Consider the following 20303-nt stretch of genomic DNA (forward strand, 5'->3'; position numbering starts at 1 on the left):
GTTTCTACTTCACTTTAGGGGTGCCTGCATTATCTGTGCTGCTGACAAAAATCACTCCAGCATCAATCTTTGGTCGCTTCGAGCAGCACAAACTCTGTCTCATCTTCCCTCCCTTTTGGAAGCCACTTTCCTCTCCTAGTTTCCTTCCTGTTTCTCCAGCTACTCATCTGGTTTTGATTTAACTATTCCTCCTAATTGCTCATCCCAAGCATCTGGGTACCTCTGGACTCTCAAAAAATTGTAGCCCAGGGTCATTCCCTAGGGGAACAGAACCCTATGAAAATCACATGGGACCCTTGTTGTTTGTAATCCCATCTTCTCCACTCAGGCCAAATCATATATATTAGAGGCAGCATAATATGGAGGAAAGTATATTGGCTTTGGGGTCAGAAAACCAGGATCTTTTGCCACTTCTTAGCTATAGGACCTCGGGCAGATCACTTCTCTCTGGGCCTCAGCTTCTTCCTTTGGTAAAATGGATCCCTAAGCATGGTGGTGCATACCTGCAATTTTGGCCTCAGGGAGGCTGAGGGTGGGATCAATTGCTTGAGCTCAAGAGTTCTGAGCTATAATAGGGCTAAAACTGAGCTGGTGCCCACCTGGCACCACTATGGCAAGCTCCTGGGAGTGGGATAGAAACAGCTTCCCTAAGAAGGAGCAGAATAGCCCAGGTTGGAAGCAGAGCAGGTCAGAGTGTTTGTGCTGATTGGGAAGGGAAGAGAAAGGAAGGGAAGGGAGGGAAAAGAAGAGAGGGGAAGGAAAGGGGAAGGGAAAGAGAGAAGAAAGAAAGAAAGAGAAAGAAGCAATGAAGGAAGGAAAGGAGAGGGGAAGGACTAAATGACCTCTGAGGTCTTTTCAGCTACAAGATTCTATGCTCTTATGATGAAAATAAACACCCAGAGCATCCCTGGAGAGAGAAAAAGACAACAAAAGGACAGTGGGAGAAGTATCGCTGCAGACGGGGAAGGTTCAGGGGCAGTGCTGCCTCCGCTGTCTTGGGGATGGCAGGTGGGAGACAGTAATATGGTCTGAATTTGATGTATTTGAGCGTCAGATCTTTTTGAAGTGGTAAAGACCTGGTTTCTAGCCTTATTCTTTCATTAACCCCTGGAATGACCTTGGCCAAGTCCCTTCTCTCCAGGGCTCTCTCCCCTCAATGATCAATTAAAGGGTTAGTCAAGATGCTCTATAACTTCCCTCCCAACTCTAAAATTCTTCATTTTTTGGACCCTCGCTCTCCAGATTAAATCTTCCACCGATGCTCTGTCTCTTGGATGGCTGAGTTGCTCAAAAATCCAACCTACTGTAGGAGGAAGATAAAAACTTGACTTCCTCCCAAACCTTTCCCCTCTGCCTCTCTTACTTGTCACCCGGTCCTATCCCCCTGCCAGGCTCCCAGGCTTGGAGCTCTCTCTGACTCTTCTGTCCACTTTGTCATTTCTATTACCATGATTGATATTTCTCAAATCCATGCCTCACTCTCTCTCCCCATAGTGATAGCCTCCTCCCAGACATTCTTATCTGGCCTGATTGCTGCAATCTTGCTGACGGCTACATCCCTGCCTTCTGGCCAATATAATCAATTCCAGGCATAGCTGCCCAACACTTTTTTCTTCCCTAAGTGCAAGAGCAGGTCAGGATGTATCATCCACTATTTCAAATGGCTCCAATAGCTGCTAATTGCCTAACGAAGAAAAATTAGTCTCCTGGTTATGGGTTTTAAAGTCCTTCGCCAGTCAACGTCACCGTATCTTAGAAATGATGTAGCGTGGAAAGGGCGCTAGGTTGGGAATCAGAAGACCTGGGTCCACTACTAATTCACCAGGCAACCTTGAGCAAATGACTTCTTTCTGGGCCTCAATCCTTCTTTGTAAAGTCAGGGGCTTGGATTTAGATTACAGGACTTTGGGCTGGGAAGGACCTTAGAGATCATGTTGTCCAACCTTTTGATTTTACAGACCCATGGAACCTGTGAGGGGGAAAGGACTTCAGAGGCCATAAAGCCTATACCTGAATAAGAATCCATTCCACAAAAGTACAAAGTAGTGTTCCTTCAGGCTTTGATGGAAGACCTCCATTGGCAGACAACAAACATTTATTAAGCATTTAACATGTGCCAGGCGGGGGCAGCTATCCAGGGCAATGGATAGAGTGCCAGGACTGGAGGCAGGAAGACCCCAGTTCATATTTGGCCTCAGACATTTATTAGTTGGGTGACCCTGGATAAGTCACTTAACCCTGTTTGCCTCGGTTTCCTCATCTGTAAAATGAGCTGGAGAAGGAAATGGCAAACCACTCCAGTATCTCTGCCAAGAAAACCCCAAATGGGGTCACAAAGAGTCGGCTATGACTGAAATGTCTGAACAACTACAACAAACAATGTGCCAGGCACTATACAAAATGCTAGAGATACAAATGCAAATAAAAAGAAAGACAGCCCTCAAGGAGCTTACATTCCAATGGGGGAGGGGCAGAATAAAGGTACCTATTACAGGAATATGATTTTAAAGCCCAGAGAAAGTCAGAAACTGGGGTAGGAGGGGAATGAAGGCAGGCCAATGAGCCCATTCATAGAATGGAGGCACCAGGAAGAACTCACCAGTAGGAGAAAGGGGCTGCCATGGTAAAGACACGTTCCAGGGTGAGAAGGCCCCATTGAAGTGAAACTTGCTGCCTCTTGAGGTGGTCTTTTTCTATGGCTCTGCTTGTCATTTTTTCTGATCTCTAGTCTAAATTTGCCTCTACCCATCTACCCAACTTCCACTCACTGCTCCTAGTTCAGCCTTCTGAGGCCAAGTAGAATATGTCGAATTTTTCTTCCACAACATGGACCTTCAAGGACTTGAAGAGGACCAGCACTCTCCCTTCCTTTCCACAACCAATCTTTTCTTGTTTAGACTAGAGTAACCATCTCTAGTTCTTTCAGTTAATCTCATAATGGCCTGAACCAGGCTCACCAATATTCTTCTAGTGCCCAGAACTAAAGTGGTGCTTTGACCTGAGCAGACCAAAGAGTAGACATCCTAAGTCTAACTTAACACCACCATCTCATAACTACTGACCTTTCAAGTTCACCCAAATCCCCAGATCCTTTTACACATGAAATACCATCTCCCATCTTGTACTTGTTGACTTTACTTTTTGGACCCATGTAAGACTTTACTTTTGTTCAATATGATTTTCTTTGATCCAACCAAATGTTTCAGTCTCTCAGATCTCTTTGGATCCTGACTATTATCACTGTTTCAGCCTCTCCTCTCAACTTTACATCATCTACACATTTGGTAAATATGCCTTCTATTTCTTTATCCAAGTCCCTGAAAAACAAATGTTAAATACCACGCGCAGCACTCTGTGTGGTCCTCTACTGAAGAACTCCTCCTAAGTTGACACTGAATTATTAATTACTACTCTTAAGGTCCAGCTATTCAACCAATTTTGAATCAACCTCATTGTACTGTCCCCTAACCTACATTTCTCTCTCTTTTCCATTAGGACAGCACACAGAGCTGTAACTAGTAATTCTTGTGCCTGAGGCAAATTCAATCGGGATATATGTGGGATGGGGGGAGAAGGAGGAGGGAATGTACAGACTAAATATCAGCTGGGCCCACTCTCCAGCATTGGATGGCACAGTATGAATTCCAACAACATGCAATTTAATTTCCTAAACACTAGATAGAGGATTACTGCTATTAACAGGGTTACATATAAGATCACCATCTAATGGAAAGTATATTACTAACTTCTCAAAAAGGTGACAATATAGATCCTTATATTATTGGTGTATTCTCTGTATCACCCCAAACAGATTTTTATGGGCTGCAAAATTGGGGCATAGGGATACAGAAAGTAGGGCATGGGAGATGTGCATAATGGAGAGGGGACTGTGAGGGTAGGGAAGAGGTAGGGGGCTGTCAAGAGGGACAGGTGGGGATAGGTATGGGTACACCATATTGAAGGACTGCAGTAGGAAGGGAGAACCTTGCCCATACCCCTTCCTTCTAGGCTATGCTGGTGGCCTCCCTTTGATAGTGTGGAGGCCCATCAGAAAAGAGTCATTTTGCTCTGAAGTCCCTCCCAGCTCTGGCTTTCTATGTTCTAAGGCCTTTCCCAGCTCTGATATTCTGTGTCCTAAGGCCCTTTTCAGTTCTGACCTTCTGTGTTCTAAGATCTCTTCCAGCTCTGACAGTCTATGTTCTAAGATCTCTCCTAGCTCTGACATTCCATATTCCAAAGCCCCTCCCAATTCTGGCATTGTGTTTACTAAGGTCCTTTCTATCTCAGATAACCTATGTTCAAAGGCCCCTTCTAGCTCCTGACTTTCTATGTTCTGTGGTCCATTCCAACTTTGACATTCTATGAGTCTATGAGTTCTGGAGCATCAGAAGACCAGATATTAAAGAAAATGGACAAGGTACTGTAAGCGAAGCTTCATTTTTGAGGTAGCAATGCCAAAGACAAACCTTTGACCGTAAGGCCCTATAGGGCAAGGTATTGAAAAAGAATAGTTAGGGTTTCTATTGATGTAACTTTGTTCCTATAAGATTCTCATAAGCATTATTTACTTCAACCTTAGGACATTAAGATAATTATTATTATTACCCCACTTATCAAGGAGGTCTGAGGATACATTTCAAGGTAGTCTTATAGCCAAGAATCAGAGTAGAAAGTAATTAGGAACCAGCGTGCTCTCTGTAGTGACCAGAGCATAGTCACTAAGAGGGGAAAAAAGACATAAGGAAGTAATTGTTAATGTTTTTAAACTATATTTCAAGTACAAACACCATGATAAGCCTGCTGTTGGTTGCCCAAAGAGATGAGAGGAGACAGGAGGGACGTGACCCTGGCATGCATGCTCAGCTGCACCTTCTTTGTGAACTAGGGCGAGTTGCCACTTTGGGGTGACATTAGGACTCAGGAGGGTATCCAGGCACAGATATGGGATTTACAGCCTGGTTTCAAAGTTAAAAGGTTGGGTAGATGATAGAGAGCCATGAGATTCTTGTTTTGGTATCCTCTCCAGAATATCCTGAACCAATGGATACCCAGCCTTCACTGGAAAACCTCTGGTGATGGGGAACTCACTACTTCCTAAGGAAGGTGATTCCACTCTTGGAGAGCACTACATTTGGAGAAGGCCCTAAGACCCTATCTGATCCAGCCCTTCTCATTTTACAGAGGAAGAAACTCAGCCCAGGGGTAGAAGAGACTTGTCCAAGGTGTGTAATTTTGTTCAATGTAGGCAGGAAAGGAATTGCTAAGCTGACTTTTTTTTTTCCACACAGTAAGCAGAAATTTTCCTTCCAATTTCCCTTCACTCTTCTCCACTCAATTACCTAAAGAAAACTCTTGGACATTCTGCAAACACCCACCAAAGCGGCACACAATACAAAGTTAAAGGATACCAAGATTGGAGAAGGAAAGGACTTTGGAAGAGGCCTGCGTATGAGCCCTTCCTTGGCTTATTTGCTAATTGTCTCCATTAAGGACGTGGCCTCAGCTCCTGCCAACCGGTAAGGTGGTTCCTAGCAGCACGGTCACCATGACAGGTAACTAGCGAATCCTGTGGAGTTGGTCATGATGGGGTTTTATAACCTATTCTGCCATAGATGTCCACTCCAACCATAGACCTCTCACCTTCCAACACTCTCAAGCCCTGAGGGAGTTTTCACCTTTAGACAGGCAATATGTAGGGGCTTCCTGGGGTCCGGGCCGGTGCTACTTGGAATACGTCAGAGCATTCTGCCAGTAGATCCCTTCCTAGATATACGGTGGATGGAGAGTTGGCAGCTTCCCCAATCTTCAATTAACTCATTTAGTTCCCTCTAAAGCCTGGGTCAGCAGCTAGAATATTACTGAGATGTTGAGTAGTATTTGATTTATTACATTTATGAAGAGGAAACAAAATGGGAGAGAAGAAACTGAGGGCAAGAGAGTAAGAGAGATGGAATACATGGGAGAGAGTGAAGAGAAGAAAGGTGAAAGAAAAGGAAGAAAGAGGAGAGAGGAAGGGAACAAAAAGGAAAAGGGAGAGGGAAGAGGGAAGGGGGAGAGGAGAAAGAGAAGGGAAATGGAAAGATGGGAGGAAAGAGAAAGGGAAGATAAGGGAAGAGAGAGAAAGGAGGAGGGTGAAGAGGGAGAAGAAAAGAGGGAAAGGAAAGAGAGAGAGAGAGAGAAAGAGACAGGTAGAGAGGAACAGAGAGAGACACAGAGAAAGAGAGAGATGGAAGGAAACAGAGAGGCAAAGAGAGAAAGAAAGAGCTAGGCAGAGAGGGGGAGAGAGAGACATAGAAGCACAGAGACACAGAAAAAGAGAGGGAGAGAAACAGAGACAGAGAAGCAGGCAGAGAAGGAGAGAGACACAGAACAACACAGAGAAACAGAGAGGGAGAGAAAAAGAGGATGGAGTGAGGGGCAGAGAGAGAGAGGAGAAGGGAGATAGACTTGAGAGAGACAGAGAGACAAAGAGGAACAGAGAAAGGGAGGGAGGGAGGGGGAGAGAGTGAGGAGACAGAGAGAGACAGACAGAGAGACAGAGAAACAGAGAAAGGAAGGGAGGGAGGGCAGCAGACTGGAGAAGGAGCTAGGGGCATAGATTGGGAGAAATGAGGAGAAGAAGTGGGGAGAAAGTGATAGATGGAGATTTGGGTAAATGCAAAAGGAAAAGAAGAGGTGTATCCTGTACATCATTAAGTCACTGACCAGCGGCTTTTGTGGTAGCAGAGACACTGACTGCCAGTGTATTACGCAGCCTAGTGAAGCAGTGTGTACATAGAGCACTGGGCTGGAGCCAAGACCTTAGGTTCAAATCCAGTCTCAGACACTCACTAGCTATGTGACCCTGGGCAGGTCACATCACCTCTGTCCACCTCAGTTTCCTCATCTCTAAAATGGGGATGATAATGACAGCCCCTCCCTCCCAGGGTTGCTGAGAGGATGTGCAAACCTTGAGAGGTTCTAGGCATGCTAGCTGTTATGAGTTGTTAGCATCTATTAGTGAAATGTTGCTCACTTAGCTTCAAAGCAATTTGTGATCTCAAGGCAGGACTATTCAAATGCCATGGAAAAACCCTGATGTGGCTCAGCTCCTTATGACCTCTGACTTTGGACAAGTCCTTTCCTTTCTCTGGGCCTCAGTTTCCCCTGTGAGATGCAGGGTTCAGAAATATTGCAGCCAGAAAGGACTTGAGAGGTTTTCCAGTCCCAGCCTCTTACTGTGGAACTCAGAGCCCTCGGCTGGAATCCAGACTCTGACACTTCACTGTGGGCATCAGCTTTCTCTGTAACATTAAGAGCCTCATCGCAAACAGTCTCTGAGATCCGTTCTACATCTGACATGCTATGACAACTTTCTAGCAGGATCTTCAGGCTGACGAGGCGCCGGGCCACCCCACCCCACTCCCACCCCCAGTGGTTGATTATTGTTGGTTAGGCCTTGACTCTTGGGGATGAGCTATTTTTACATTGCCCATCCACCACCATCACCGGCAGCCAGCTTCCTGAAGTCAGCACTTACGGTTTCTGCGGTTTGTTTGTATTTTAACAGGATGGAGCGCATGGTGGCCAAGATGCCATCCAGAAACCCGCTGAGGACATTACCAAGCCCAACAGGGAGGAGCTCTCTGCCCCTACTGCTTCCCTCTGGCCCTTCCCTCACATCGATGACCCCACACTTCACAGATATGCTCAGGCACTCATAATAATAATTTCATAATAAAATTTTCTTAGAGTTTTAAGGTTTGCCAAGCACCTTCCTTACAACAACCCTCTAAAGCAAGTGAAGAAAGTATTTTGTCCCCATTTTCGCAGATGAGGAAACCGAACTCTGGAGAAGGTAAGTGATTGGTTCAGGGTCACACAGCTAGAAAATTTCCTAGTCAAGAGTCTAGCATAGGACTCCTGTCTCTGGAAGGTGTCACCCTCATTCCAGCTTCCATAGACATCATGATTTACAGAAACTCCCCAATGACCTATGCTGCTCAACTTTTCACATGTAGCTATACCCATGAGGGTCTAGGAATCAGATGGCAGGAAGGGGGTTGGTGGTTACAGTTAATGGAGATGTAAGGAAACTGATTTTTAGCCTCTGGAAGTACTTACAAAATTGTTTCTGCCCAGTCCACAGCACAATGGACCCAGATATCTGGCTCCATAGGAGCTACCCCAGGGGAAAAATGAGGGTTCTGAGCAGCAATGGGCGGCATCCTGATTCCCAGCCACTCCAGGGTATGAAGAGCTTGGTCATTTGGGAGGATATTAAACACCAGAGGGTATCTGCTGTTCACAGCTCTCGAAGGGGCCCTCTGGGGTCACCTACCCCAACATCCTTATTTTATGGATGAGAACCCTGGGGCCCAGGGAAATAAGCTAGTGACTTGCCCAATTTCCTACAAGCACCACATGTCAGAGACAGGATTTGAACACAGGTCATTTGACTCCAGAGCCATTTGATTCTTTCCATTGAGCTACTCTATTGGGTTTCCAAGTGTTCTTTCTGATACTGTCACTATGAGACATCAAACTAAAAAAATGAGATGTTTGCCCCAAGTATCTTTGGCTTACTTATGTAATCCATCATAGGTCTTTTATTTCTACATTTAACTGAAAGTTGTCTGGATCCATTTAAGTACCCAATACAGTGCCTGGCACATAATAAGCACCATATAAATGTTTGTCATCAGCACCATCATCATCATCAACACCATCACCATCATTGTCATCATCATCATCATCATCATCATCCTATAACAAATGGGAAAACCATACCTAAATAATATTGCTCTTCATTGAGTAAAGAACTAGTCCCTTCTCTTACCCAGGGATTTCAGCCTCTGTCAATGAAGGGACTGGACCAGATGAGCTCCAGCTGTCAGAGGGCCCTGCCAGCTTAGGGGTTTTGCATTCTATGGTCTCATTCAGATCCTGACATTTTTACGATTCTATCTTGCTACTACTTCCAAATTGTGTGGAGTGCATCTTAGACCTTCTGAAACTTCATTCATTAGTTTGTGATCACTTCTATTTATGTCTTTATCCCTCAAAGTCTTCAAAAAATAAATTAATAGAGCAGGAGAAAAAAAAATCTGGAGACCACCTAGTCCCTCATTTCACAGAGGAGAAACTGAGGACCAAGGAAAGAGAGTGACTTGCTTAAAACTAAATACGATTATGTATCAGGACCCAGACTTGAACCCAAGTTTTCTGATCCAGCTAGTTCACTGGCTTCAGACCCTCCATCATCCTGCTCTCCTCTGCAGATGATTGGAGCTCAACGATATTTTTAAAAATAAATTTTTATTGATATCTTTTGTTTTTTTACATCACCAGAATTTCTCAGTATCCTTCCTCTTCTTCCCTCTCAGAGACCCATCCCAAATAACCAATACTATTTAAAGAAAGGAAGAAAAAGCAAAAAAAATCAGCCAAACCAATCAATAATGAAAAAGTCAGAAAGTAATCGGCAATGTTCCACAGCTATGGACTTCCTACCTCCACAGAGGAGTGTGTGGTGGGGGAGGGGTATCTCCCCACAGCTCTTCTTTGGGGCCATGCTTCTTCTTGGTAATTTTGCATCAGTTTGTCAATATTGAAAGAGCTCAATTGTTGGCTCCAGCTTCCCCCTCTTTCTCCACTACTCTGGAAATCTGACAATTGATTACAGAGAAAACTGATTCCACTGTTGCTGTGTAAGGTGCTGTTAGAATCAAAGTCATGACACCGTGCAATGTCAGGGCTGGAAGGGACTTCAGAGATCGAGTTGAAAACCTTTTATTTTACAAATAAGGAAACCAAGGCCCAGGGAAACAAAGGGGATTATCCCATGTCCCATAGGTTCACCGATGAAAGTCAATGCTTAATTCAGAGGCTTGGTAATTCTGAAAACAGCAATCATTTTGGCCTATAGAGTCACTTAATTTTGTTGTTACTGTTTTTCCCTCCTGGGATGAACGGAGAGAGAAGCAGATCTTGGAAACCTTGCCCAGTTACCCCTTAATTAGAGCAGTGACCTGCTTCACACAGCAACTCCATGGTCACCATTTGTTCCTTTATCAGCAGGAAGAAGGCTCAAAGTTGGGGGACTTCCCACCTTGGCTCCTGCCAAAGGGACTTTTCAATTTAGAAACCCCCTCTCTCCTTTTCCTCTTATAGAAGCCTCTTCTTTTGTTGGGGGGGGGGTGGGACTTGCACTCCTGAGCTATAAAATGTATTTCTCTCAGTTGCAATTTTCCTAAATGGGCCAGACAGTCACTCAAGTCCCACAGATTAGGCAAGGGACCAGGGAAAGTCTCCCACCCCCACCACAACCTCCCCTGACATTTGCAGGGTGCAACTGGGGGCCCAGAAACCAAGGGGCACAACTTTCCCCTAGGATTTCCATGGGCAGTCTGCATAATGCTGCAAGAACTTGGCAAATGTCCTTATAAAGGATTGCCTTTGGCTAGACTGCCGATCAACTATATGTCAAAATGCCTTAGGGGGTCAGAGAAGACACAGGTCATTTGCCAGACCCCAACCCTGGGGAAGCCAAGCCCCTCTGTCATAGGATGCCCAGAGGGCCAGGATCTCTGGACTTTCCAATGAATTCCTCTTCTCATTTCCCACTTTCTCCAGGAATCCTTCCTTTGCTACTTCCAAACCTACTGTCTCATCACCTTATATTACCAGTCATCAGTCACCAAATACATGTCTTTGGACACACAGGACAGACAATGTGGTGTAGGAGACAGAACACTGAATTTGGAGTCACAAGACCTGGGTTTAAATCTTAGCTCTGTTCACAGTAAGTGTGACCTTGGCCAAATGACTTTTCCTCAGTCGGTCTCAGTTTCCCCTTCTGCCAAATGAAGGGATTAAATTAGTCAACTTCTAAGGTTCTTAGCAGCCCTAAAAGTCTATGATTTATAAGAGATTGATTATTGAGACCCCCATCTCCCCTAATCCTGCAGTTTAGTGATATCAATGAACTGGAGCAAATGTCCAGCATTGCATTGGCCCTTTGGGAACAGTTCATATGACAGACCCAGGGGTCCCTGCCTTCAAGAAGCTTAGAATCTTAGGAAAGAAAAATGTACTGCTAAACTGTTATTGATATCAATAACAGTAAATCCTGATTCTTGAGGACTCCCAAATTTTCCCCTTCCTATGCTCCAGGCTTAGCACAGGACCTGGCACATAGGATATACTTAGTAAATGTTGGTTTCCCTTCTTTACTTCCTTACTTCCCAAACCTACTTCTCTTTTAAAATTTCTTTTTAAAAAATTTAAAAATTTGTGTTGAGGTGAGGACACCACCATCCTTCCAGTGACGCAGGTTCATAAACTCAGCCATCTTTGGCCATTCAATCTCCCTCATGCCCCCATATCTCATCAGTTGTCAAATCTTATCAGTTCTGCCTCCATAAAATCTCTTCTATCTGTCCCCTTTTCTCCCATTAAATGGCCATGACCTTGGTTCAGACAGTCATCACCTCCCAAATGGATGACTGTAATAGTCTTTTTTTCCCTTCAATTTTATTTATTTTTCATTTAATAAATCGCTACTTCTCCTCCCTATTATCCACCACAAAAAAATAAGAAAACTAAACTCTTGGGGGAAATATGCACAGTGAAGCAAAACGAATTCCCACAACAACTATATTGAGAAATATCTATGTCTCATTGGGCACCCTCAGTCCATCACCTTTCTGTCAGGAGGTAGGTAGAAGGCTTCCTCATAGGTCCTTGGGAATCACACTTGGTCCCCCCATAGATCAGAGTTCTGAAGGCTTCCAGAGCTGTTGGTCTTTACAGTGTTATTATTACTGACACGGTTCTGCTCGTTTCACTCTGCATCAGTTAGTACCAATCTCCTCAAGTTTTTCTTAACACATCCCTTTCAATATTCTTCCAGCACCATCCTCCCATTCCATTCATAAACCATAATTTGCTCAGCCATTCTTCAGTAGACGGGCACTCCCTTAGCTTCCAGGGGCACTCCCTTAGCTTCCAGGTATTGGTCACCACAAAAAGGTCCGCTATAAATATTTTTGTATAAACGGGTCCTTCTTAGGGAGAAGGGTAATGGAATAAGCATTTGTATACCACCTACTATGTGCCCTTTTTTTTTTTAAAGAAATATTATCTCATTTGATTCTCACAACAACCCTGGGGGACAGGTACTATTATTATCCCCATTTTACAGTTGAGAAAACTGAGGCAAACAGTGGTTAAGTGACTTGACCACAGTCACACAGCTAGGGAGTATCTAAGGTTGGATTTGAACTCAGGTCTTCCTGACCGAAGACCCAGAAGGTCTATCCACTGAGCCACCTGGGAGTATCATTACCTAGTCACCCGTGTTCTCCTTCACACACTCTTGGTTCTCGGCACACTGACCTAACTGCTTTGCCTCATACCTAAGATTCCATTGCCGCCATCTTTGCCTTGGCCCCAGGCCTGAAATATTCTCCTGTCTCACCTTTCCAAGCTCAGTTCCAGCACAACCTCCTACATGAAACCTCTCCTCATTTCCCCTCTCCCCACGTGTGACTCCTTTTCTCCCCATCCCCCACAGCTGGGTGGTTCCATAGTGCACAGAGCGCTGGGCCTGAAGTAAGAAAGACCTGAGTTCAAATCTGATCTCAGACACTTACTAGCTGTGTGACCCTAGGCAAGTCACTTAACCTGGTTTGCCTCAGTTTCCTCATCTTTAAAAGGAGCTAAAGAAGGAAGTGGCAAGCCACTCCAGGATCTTTGCCAAGAAAACCCCAAATGGGGTCACCAAGAGTCAGACACAACCGAAAACAACTGAACAACACTTAGGCATTTTAATTTTTACTATGGAAAACAATGATAGGTATAACCCATATAAACAAAAGCTCTAGGTGTGCGGGGGGGGGGGGGGGGGGGGGGGGAGGTGTCCTCCATAATTTTTAAGAGTGTAAAGGGGCCTTTGGACCAAGTTCAAGAACTGCTGCATTCCACCATGCTGAGTTAACTATCATGCAATAAAAATAACAATATAATCAATAGCTAGCATGTATATAGTGCTTTAAAGTCTACAAAGTGCTTTATATATGCTAACTCATTTGAAAAGCCCTGAGAGGTAGGTGCTATTATTATTCCCACTTTACAGTTGAAGAAACTGAGGCAGACAGAGTTAAGTAACTCATCCAGGGTCACACAGCTAGAAAGGCAGTAGGTGCCATTATTATTATCCCCATTTTATAGATGAGGAAACTGAGGCAAACAGAGGTTAAATGCCTTGCCTGGGGCTACACAGCTAGTGTTTGAGGCAAGATTTGAACTCAGGTCTTCTTGCCGCCAAGTCCCACGTTTCTAATCACTGAGCGAGTTAAGCATCAGAGCCAAGATCTGAATGCACAGGCTCATAGGATTTAGAGCCAGAAGGGACCTTAATCGGGTCTTTTGATCCCAAGGCCAGTGCTTTTCCCAGTATCCTGAAAGGCTGAGAACTTCAGAGGCAGGAGGGTCCTCGGTGGGCAGGGGGGCTTTGGCAAGGCTTCACGGAGGAAGGGAGGCTTGAGCTGAGACTCAGACAGGGAGAGGGTGGAGGAAGGGCATCCCAGCCAGAAGCGCACATGGCTCATTTCACAATCCCGAGTCGTGAGTGAGCTCACCCGGAGGGCTGAGAGGCTTGGTGTGGGGGACTCCTTGAAGGCTGGCTTAGAAAGGCAGCCCTGGAGGATTCTGAGTTAGCAGGGCATCCGAGGTCACAACCCAACTCTGTCATTTTACAGATGATAACACCAAGGCCTGGAGAGGTCCTGGAGAGCCTACTCAAAGTCACATGGCTGGAATTGGAACTAGGGTCCTGCTTCCAAAGAAGAGGGCCTTGAATGCCAAGGTAAGGATTTTATCCTAAAGGAAGCCAGGAGCCATAGCAGGATCTCTTGTGTGCTGACATCATCAAAGATCTCCACCACAAACGGACTCTTTCAGAAGCCTCCTCCCTCAAGAAACTCTCACTTGGGGTTATCCAAATTTGCTTCTTCCTCAATTGCCTCATCTCTAAACTGAGGGAGCTCAACTAGCTGACTTCCCAGGTCTCCTCTGATAAATGTTTTTTGATTGATTGATTCTCAGTCTGGCCTTCCACAAATTGATAAATTCACTTGGCGGAGACATTCTGAACCTGGGGGGCTCTGACCTCAGAGGTGAACTTTGCTTCCTAGGATATAATAATAACAATAGAGATTTCTAGAGGTTTGGAAAGATTTACAAAGCACTTTTCAAATATTATCTGCTTTGATCCTCCAATGACCCTGAAAGGTAAGTGTTATAATTAACTCTACTTTATAAATAAGAAAACTGAGGCTGAGGGAAGTCAAATATTTATCAAGTGCTTTCTATATGTTGGGCAACTAGGGGGCAAAAGGAGTAGAGCTCTAGGCCTGCAGTCAGGAAGATGAGCTAGTCTTCCTGTGTTCAAATCCTACCTGGGACACTTAGTAATTGTGTGACCCCGGGCAAGTCACTTAACCCTAATTGCCTCGGTTTCCTCATCTATAAAATGAGCTGGAGAAGGAAATGTTTTATGTTATGATTCTGATAGATCAGATATATATTTATTTCTGGCATATATTCTGATATGGATTAATATATCATGATATATAGTGATGTATGTTGTATATTATGATATATAGTAGTTTATATCTGATTCTGCTATATATCATAATAATAATAATATATCAGAATCAGATCTAAAATTATACATACATATATGTATATGTGTATATATGTGCATATATACATACATATACACATATATACTTTTACATACATACATATACACATATACATGTGTGTGTATATATATAAGAGTTTCTGAAGGACAGGGACTTTCTTTTTATTAATTATATCCCCAGTGTTTAGCACAGTGCCTAACACATTGTAGGTGCCTAATAGATGTTTACTGGATTATTGGATTCTGGTAATAATAAGAAGGCAGTTGAATTTAGGAATAGGAAGGCTAACATGGTCAGATATGTGCTTCAGGTTAAGTGACTTGTCCAGATTCACCCAGCTAGTTAATATCTAAGACAGGATTTGAACTCAGGTCGTCCTGATTCCGCCCAACACTAAACCCACTGCACCCACCACCTAGCTGGTTTCTTCTAGATTGTGAAAGACTCAAACCTGAGCCCAACCCCAAACTCCACAGATGGGCTGCAACAACAGTGACCTCTAGTGAAAAAGGTGAGGTCCTTCACTTTGGGTATTAAGAGGCCTCCCTCCTTCCCTCCCCACTCCACCCACCCTCCCTTCCAATCAACTGCTCCCTAATGGTCCTGCAGCGGGATGTAGGGCATGAGAGCTCAGCCAGTGACTCAGTTACTGATGATGGTCATTCAGTAAATTGGACAGACAAGGGATTCATTAGGAGCCTTTCTTAATGTAATGATGAATTCATTGAATTCTGATAAGGTCACCCTTTAGTAGGTGGGATAAATTGTGGCTGATCTCTTGTCAGGCTGACTCCAAGTCATAGTGGATTAAATTAATAATGATTAATTGGGTCTCCTGCAAGCTGAAAACACCAAGCACTGTGCAAGGATTATAGAGGCTGCCTGAGTGTTCTCTCTCTGTCTCTCTCTATCTGTCTCTATCTGTCTCTGTCTCTATCTCTCTCTCTCCTTCTCTGTCTCTCTCTCTCTCTCTCTCCTTCTCTGTCTCTCTGTCTCTTTCTCTGTCTCTCTCTGTCGCTCTTATTTCCTCCCTCCTTTCTCTGTGTCACACAGCTCCTCTCTTTAACTGATATTCACTCCATTGAGGCACATGGGGAGCAGCTGAGCTGGCTTCCCCAGCAGACTCCAGTTGCAGGGTGGCAATTATCTCTGTATCCCAGCAGGGGGATGCCCAGGAGACTCTGGTTTTAAGATCTTTGCCTCTATGGACTATGTAGGATAATCCCCTCCTGCCCCCTGAAATCCAAATTGCCTGTTTCTGCCTGGTAGGCACCACTGGCCGGAGGCAACTGATGAACCCTAGGACACATGGATAGTGTTATTTGTCAGCACAAGGAGCTTGGCCAGCGTTCAGCTCTGTGAGCTGACTTGTTATCACAGAGTAGCCAGCAGCTTCCTTTTCTGGAAAGAAAAGGACAGAATCAGAGAGGGCCAGCAGGGGCCAGGGAGAGAACATGCCAGTGACCCCCTGGCTGCTGGAAATGAGTTTCCAGGTTGGGGGTCAGCACCACCCAATCATCTAGAGCTGACAAGTACCGAGTCCCTGGAGAGAGGGTCAATATGGTGGAAGACAAAGGACTGGAATTGAATAAAAATCTGTTGTCCCATGCTTACAAGGGCTGAGCTCTATCACAGAAGGACAGGATCATAGAATTAGAGGTGGATGGGACCTTCGAGGCTGTTGAGACCCGTTTTATCCAACATGGCTAACAGACATCTAAGGCAAGATTTGAACTCAGGTCCTCCTGACTCCAAATCTAGTTCCCTATCCATGTCTGCCACTCTGTTTCTAGCAGGAAGGTACGTACTTGCACTTGGTTTTCTGGTAACAACAGTGATGAATAAATGAACCAGCCTTGCCCTCCTACCTGCTACCCCCTGGTAACCTGAGACATTAATTTGCAAAATGAATTCTATAATTCAATCAACATTTATTAAGCACCTACTACATGCCAGGCACTGTACTACAAACAGGCAAAAGACAGTAGTTGTCCAGTCTCTGAACTCCAAACCTGCTTCTTCAGCTACCTTCAGGATGCCCCACCAGCCCCTCATTTCAAAGTCCAAAGCTTTTTCCCTCTAAATTCTGACTTCACTGGTCTCCCTCCTCAGAACTCTCTTGTCTAGGTGTTAACCCCCTCCCTAAACTGGGACTCCTGGGAGTGATGGTGTGAGAAGATGGTGCTGGTATCAAGCAGGGACATCTCTCTAGAGCTGCTCATCTGATGAGAAGGGAACCACAGAGAGAGAAAACCGGCCAAACCTAGCACGAAAAGGAAGCGCTGGGGGTAGGAGCTGCTGGGGAAGGACGCATATTTCCTGTTGATGAAAACTGTTTCTGATCTGGATTCCCCAGTTTCTTTGGGAGAGCAGAATGCTTCCAGATTCAGAACTCCCTCTGGACACCTAAATGGGGCCTGCCTGCCTCCCTCTGTCCCCTGGTGGTACAGAAGAAGCTCACTGTCCTTCTGCAGAGGAAGCAGATCCTGCTGCTGCCGGGGAGGACAGAGATGAGCCTGCTTCTCCTTCCCACATCTGTAAAACAACCAGTATCCTCCACGACCTCCCCAGGGAGGCTGGAGAAGGAACTGACAATAGGAAAGAGGTCAGTTTAAAACTAAAATCGCTGTCAAACATCCAGCCCTTCTTGATTTGGTTTAAAGGCCAAAAAAATCAAAACTTTTGGTCTCCCCACCCCCTCCCTGCAGGCAGAGCCCAAACCTAGGGGACATATCAGCTGCACTATGGGAGGAAAGGAAGCAACAGGGAGATGTGTGTTTATAAATCTACCTCTAGGATGAAAAAGGGGGGAAGGAAAAATGCAGGGGACCCCACAGGCTAGACAAGGAATGGTGCCTTTGAGAATGAACTTCACCTCGAACTCAGTATTGCATTTCCCTGGTGAATCCCAGTGGGTGGCGTTGGGGAAAGAACCTGGGTGGGGTGTCTGAAGGTCTGGATCTTAGTTTCGCCTTTACCGTTGGCACACTCTGCTACTTTTGGTGAGTTGGAGGCTTTGGAGACTCACTACTTGGAGGAGATTTTCCAAGTCACTTATTCCAGACTCTTCATTTTACTGCTAGCTGGCACTGGGCCTAAAGCCCTTTACCGAGAGTCAGGGAGATGTGAGTTTGAATCCTACCTCAGACACGTGTTAGCTATATGACCCTGGCAAAGTTGATGGACCTCTATTAGCCTCAGTTTCCTTATCTGTAAAATGAGGGAAGGGGTAAAAAGAGCAGCCACCTCCCAAGGTTGTAAGGATTAAATGAGATAATATATAGGATGTTCCAAAGATCTTAGGTCAGTTTTAAGCCATGAAAGCTTTAATAGTTTAAAAATGCACTAAGGTTTTTTGGAGTACTCTGTATATAAAGGACTTTGTAAATCTTAAAGTCATATAATCTATATATAGATTATATACATATAGATACCTATATCTATCATATATCTATCTACCTTGATATATCTATCTATATCATAGTTTCTGACACATGGTAAGTGCTATATAAATGTTGGCTATTGTTATTATTTTGTGTTTATACACATATGTACATATGTTTGATGGTTGAGTCATCTTCAGTCACATCCTACTCTTTGTGACCCCATTTGGGGTTTTCTTGGCAAAGACACTGGAGTGGTTTGCCATTTCCTGACAGAAGAGGAAACTGAGGCAAACAGAGTTAAGTGACTTGCTCAGGGTCACACAGCTAATAAATGTCAGACGCTGGATTTGAACTCTGAAAGATGAGCCTTCCTGACTCCAGGCCAAGCACGCTATACATTATGGTGCTACCCAGGGGCACAATGTGTGTGTATGTACACATATGTACAGGATATATATATATATATACATATATATATATATATATATATAAACTAGTTGCTCATTATTATTACAAATAAGGAAACTGAAGCCCAGAAGGGTCAGAGGAGATGCTGGCTAGTTCAGCCCCCTCATTTTATGGAGGACAGATCTGAAACCCAAGAAGACAAACTGCCTACTTGCTCAGGGTAAAACTCCACTGGAGATGACATTTGAACCCAGGTCTCTGATCCCACAGCCAGCTCTTTCCCCAAGGTTATAGTACAAGAGTTGAAATGTCACCCCACATCTTTTGACTCTAAATTCAGGGCTCTCCTCAAGCCTCAGTTTCCTCTTTTGTAAAATGAGTAGGTTGGCCTAGATCAGGGGTTCTTAACCTTGGGGTTTGGGAATTTGTCTTTTTTTATATTTTGGTAACTGTATTTCAATACAATTGGTTTCTTCTGCAATCCTATGAGTCTTATTTTATGGCTTTAAAATCATGATTCTGAGAAGGGGTTCATAGTTTCACCAGACCCACTGCCAGAGGGGTCCATGACACAAACAGGGTTAAGAAGTCCTCGCCCAGAAGGTATCTAATGTCCCTTAGGTATTGCTAATGTTTATGTATCCATCACTTTAACTACTATCATGCCAGTGAACTTAATCTATACTATTGTTATTTCTAGAGAAGGTAATGAAGGGCATTAGAGTGTAAAAATGCAATCCTTTAATATTAACCCCTTGGAGTGTGTCTGGGGTGGTTACCAGAATGGTCAAGTGTGTGCAAGCCAGTGGACTGGAGGTCCAGAGGCCTGCCCTTTGAGGAGGAGGCTTTTTGACTTCTCATCAAATTTAGGTGTTCTTCTCTCTAAAACAATGGGAGTTAGTTGAGATGCTATCTGAGGTTCCATCCAAATACAATAGCCTTGGGGAGCAGGGAGGCACCGCTTATTTTTATTTTTTTTTGGTGAGGCAATCGGGGTTAAGTGACTTGCCGACAGCTAGTAAGTGTTAAGTGTCTGAGGCTGGATTTGAACTCAGGTCCTCCTGACTCCAAGAACAGAGACTCTATTGACTGCACCACCTAGCTGCCCCAAGGCACCGCTTATTGATGGGAGTGCTGAGTGAGGTGGGAGGTGTTTGATGAGAGAAGGGTGACTTATTGCTGCTTCCCTGGATGGAAACTTGGGGGACCTAGCTTTGCCACTGGCTGGCTGTGTGACCTAGGACCACTCACTTCCTTTCTGAGGGCCTCAGTTCCTTCTTCCACTTAATGGGGGAGATTGGTATCTCTCTCTCTCTCCTCTCTGTTCCCCTCCCTCTTCTCTCTCCCTCCCTCTGTCTCTCTCTCTCTGTGTCTCTCTTCCTCCCCCCCTCCCCCTCCATCTTCTCTCTCCCCCCTCCCTGTTCTCTCTCCCTCTCCTTCCCTCTTCTCTCTCCCTGTGTCTCTCTTCCTCCCTCTCTATCTCCCTGCTCTCTCTCTCCCCCCTCCCTCTTCTCTCTCCCTCTCCTTCCCTCTTCTTTCTCCCTGTGTCTCTCTTCCTCCCCCTCCCCCTCGCTGCCTCTCCCTCCTTCCCTCCCTCTTCTCCCTCCCTCCCCTCTCTCTCCTCCCTCCCCTCTCTTTCTCCCTCCCCCTCCCCCTCTCTCTCCCCTCTGTCTCCTCTTTCTCTGTACTCCCCCTTCTTCTCCCCTCTCTCTCTAGTCACCAAGAGATTCCAAACCATTGCTCTCAATCTCCTAATTAGGTTTCAGACCTTCAGCATTAGAGAAGCATCTCCATCTGGCTCTGTCTGGGTGGGAGGAGG

At 44.9% G+C, this 20303-nt stretch overlaps 1 protein-coding gene across 3 annotated transcripts in view; it reads right to left on the bottom strand.

Annotated features, from left to right (window-relative positions):
* Nucleotides 1-20303, bottom strand: part of GSE1 (Gse1 coiled-coil protein) — a 789996-nt gene that overhangs the window by 528202 nt on the left and 241491 nt on the right. The gene's annotated exons all lie outside the window — the stretch shown is intronic.

This window comes from Vombatus ursinus, unplaced genomic scaffold, assembly GCF_900497805.2.
Source record: "Vombatus ursinus unplaced genomic scaffold, bare-nosed wombat genome assembly UNPS02005286.1, whole genome shotgun sequence".
In the NCBI taxonomy this organism is placed as follows: Eukaryota; Metazoa; Chordata; class Mammalia; order Diprotodontia; family Vombatidae; genus Vombatus; species Vombatus ursinus.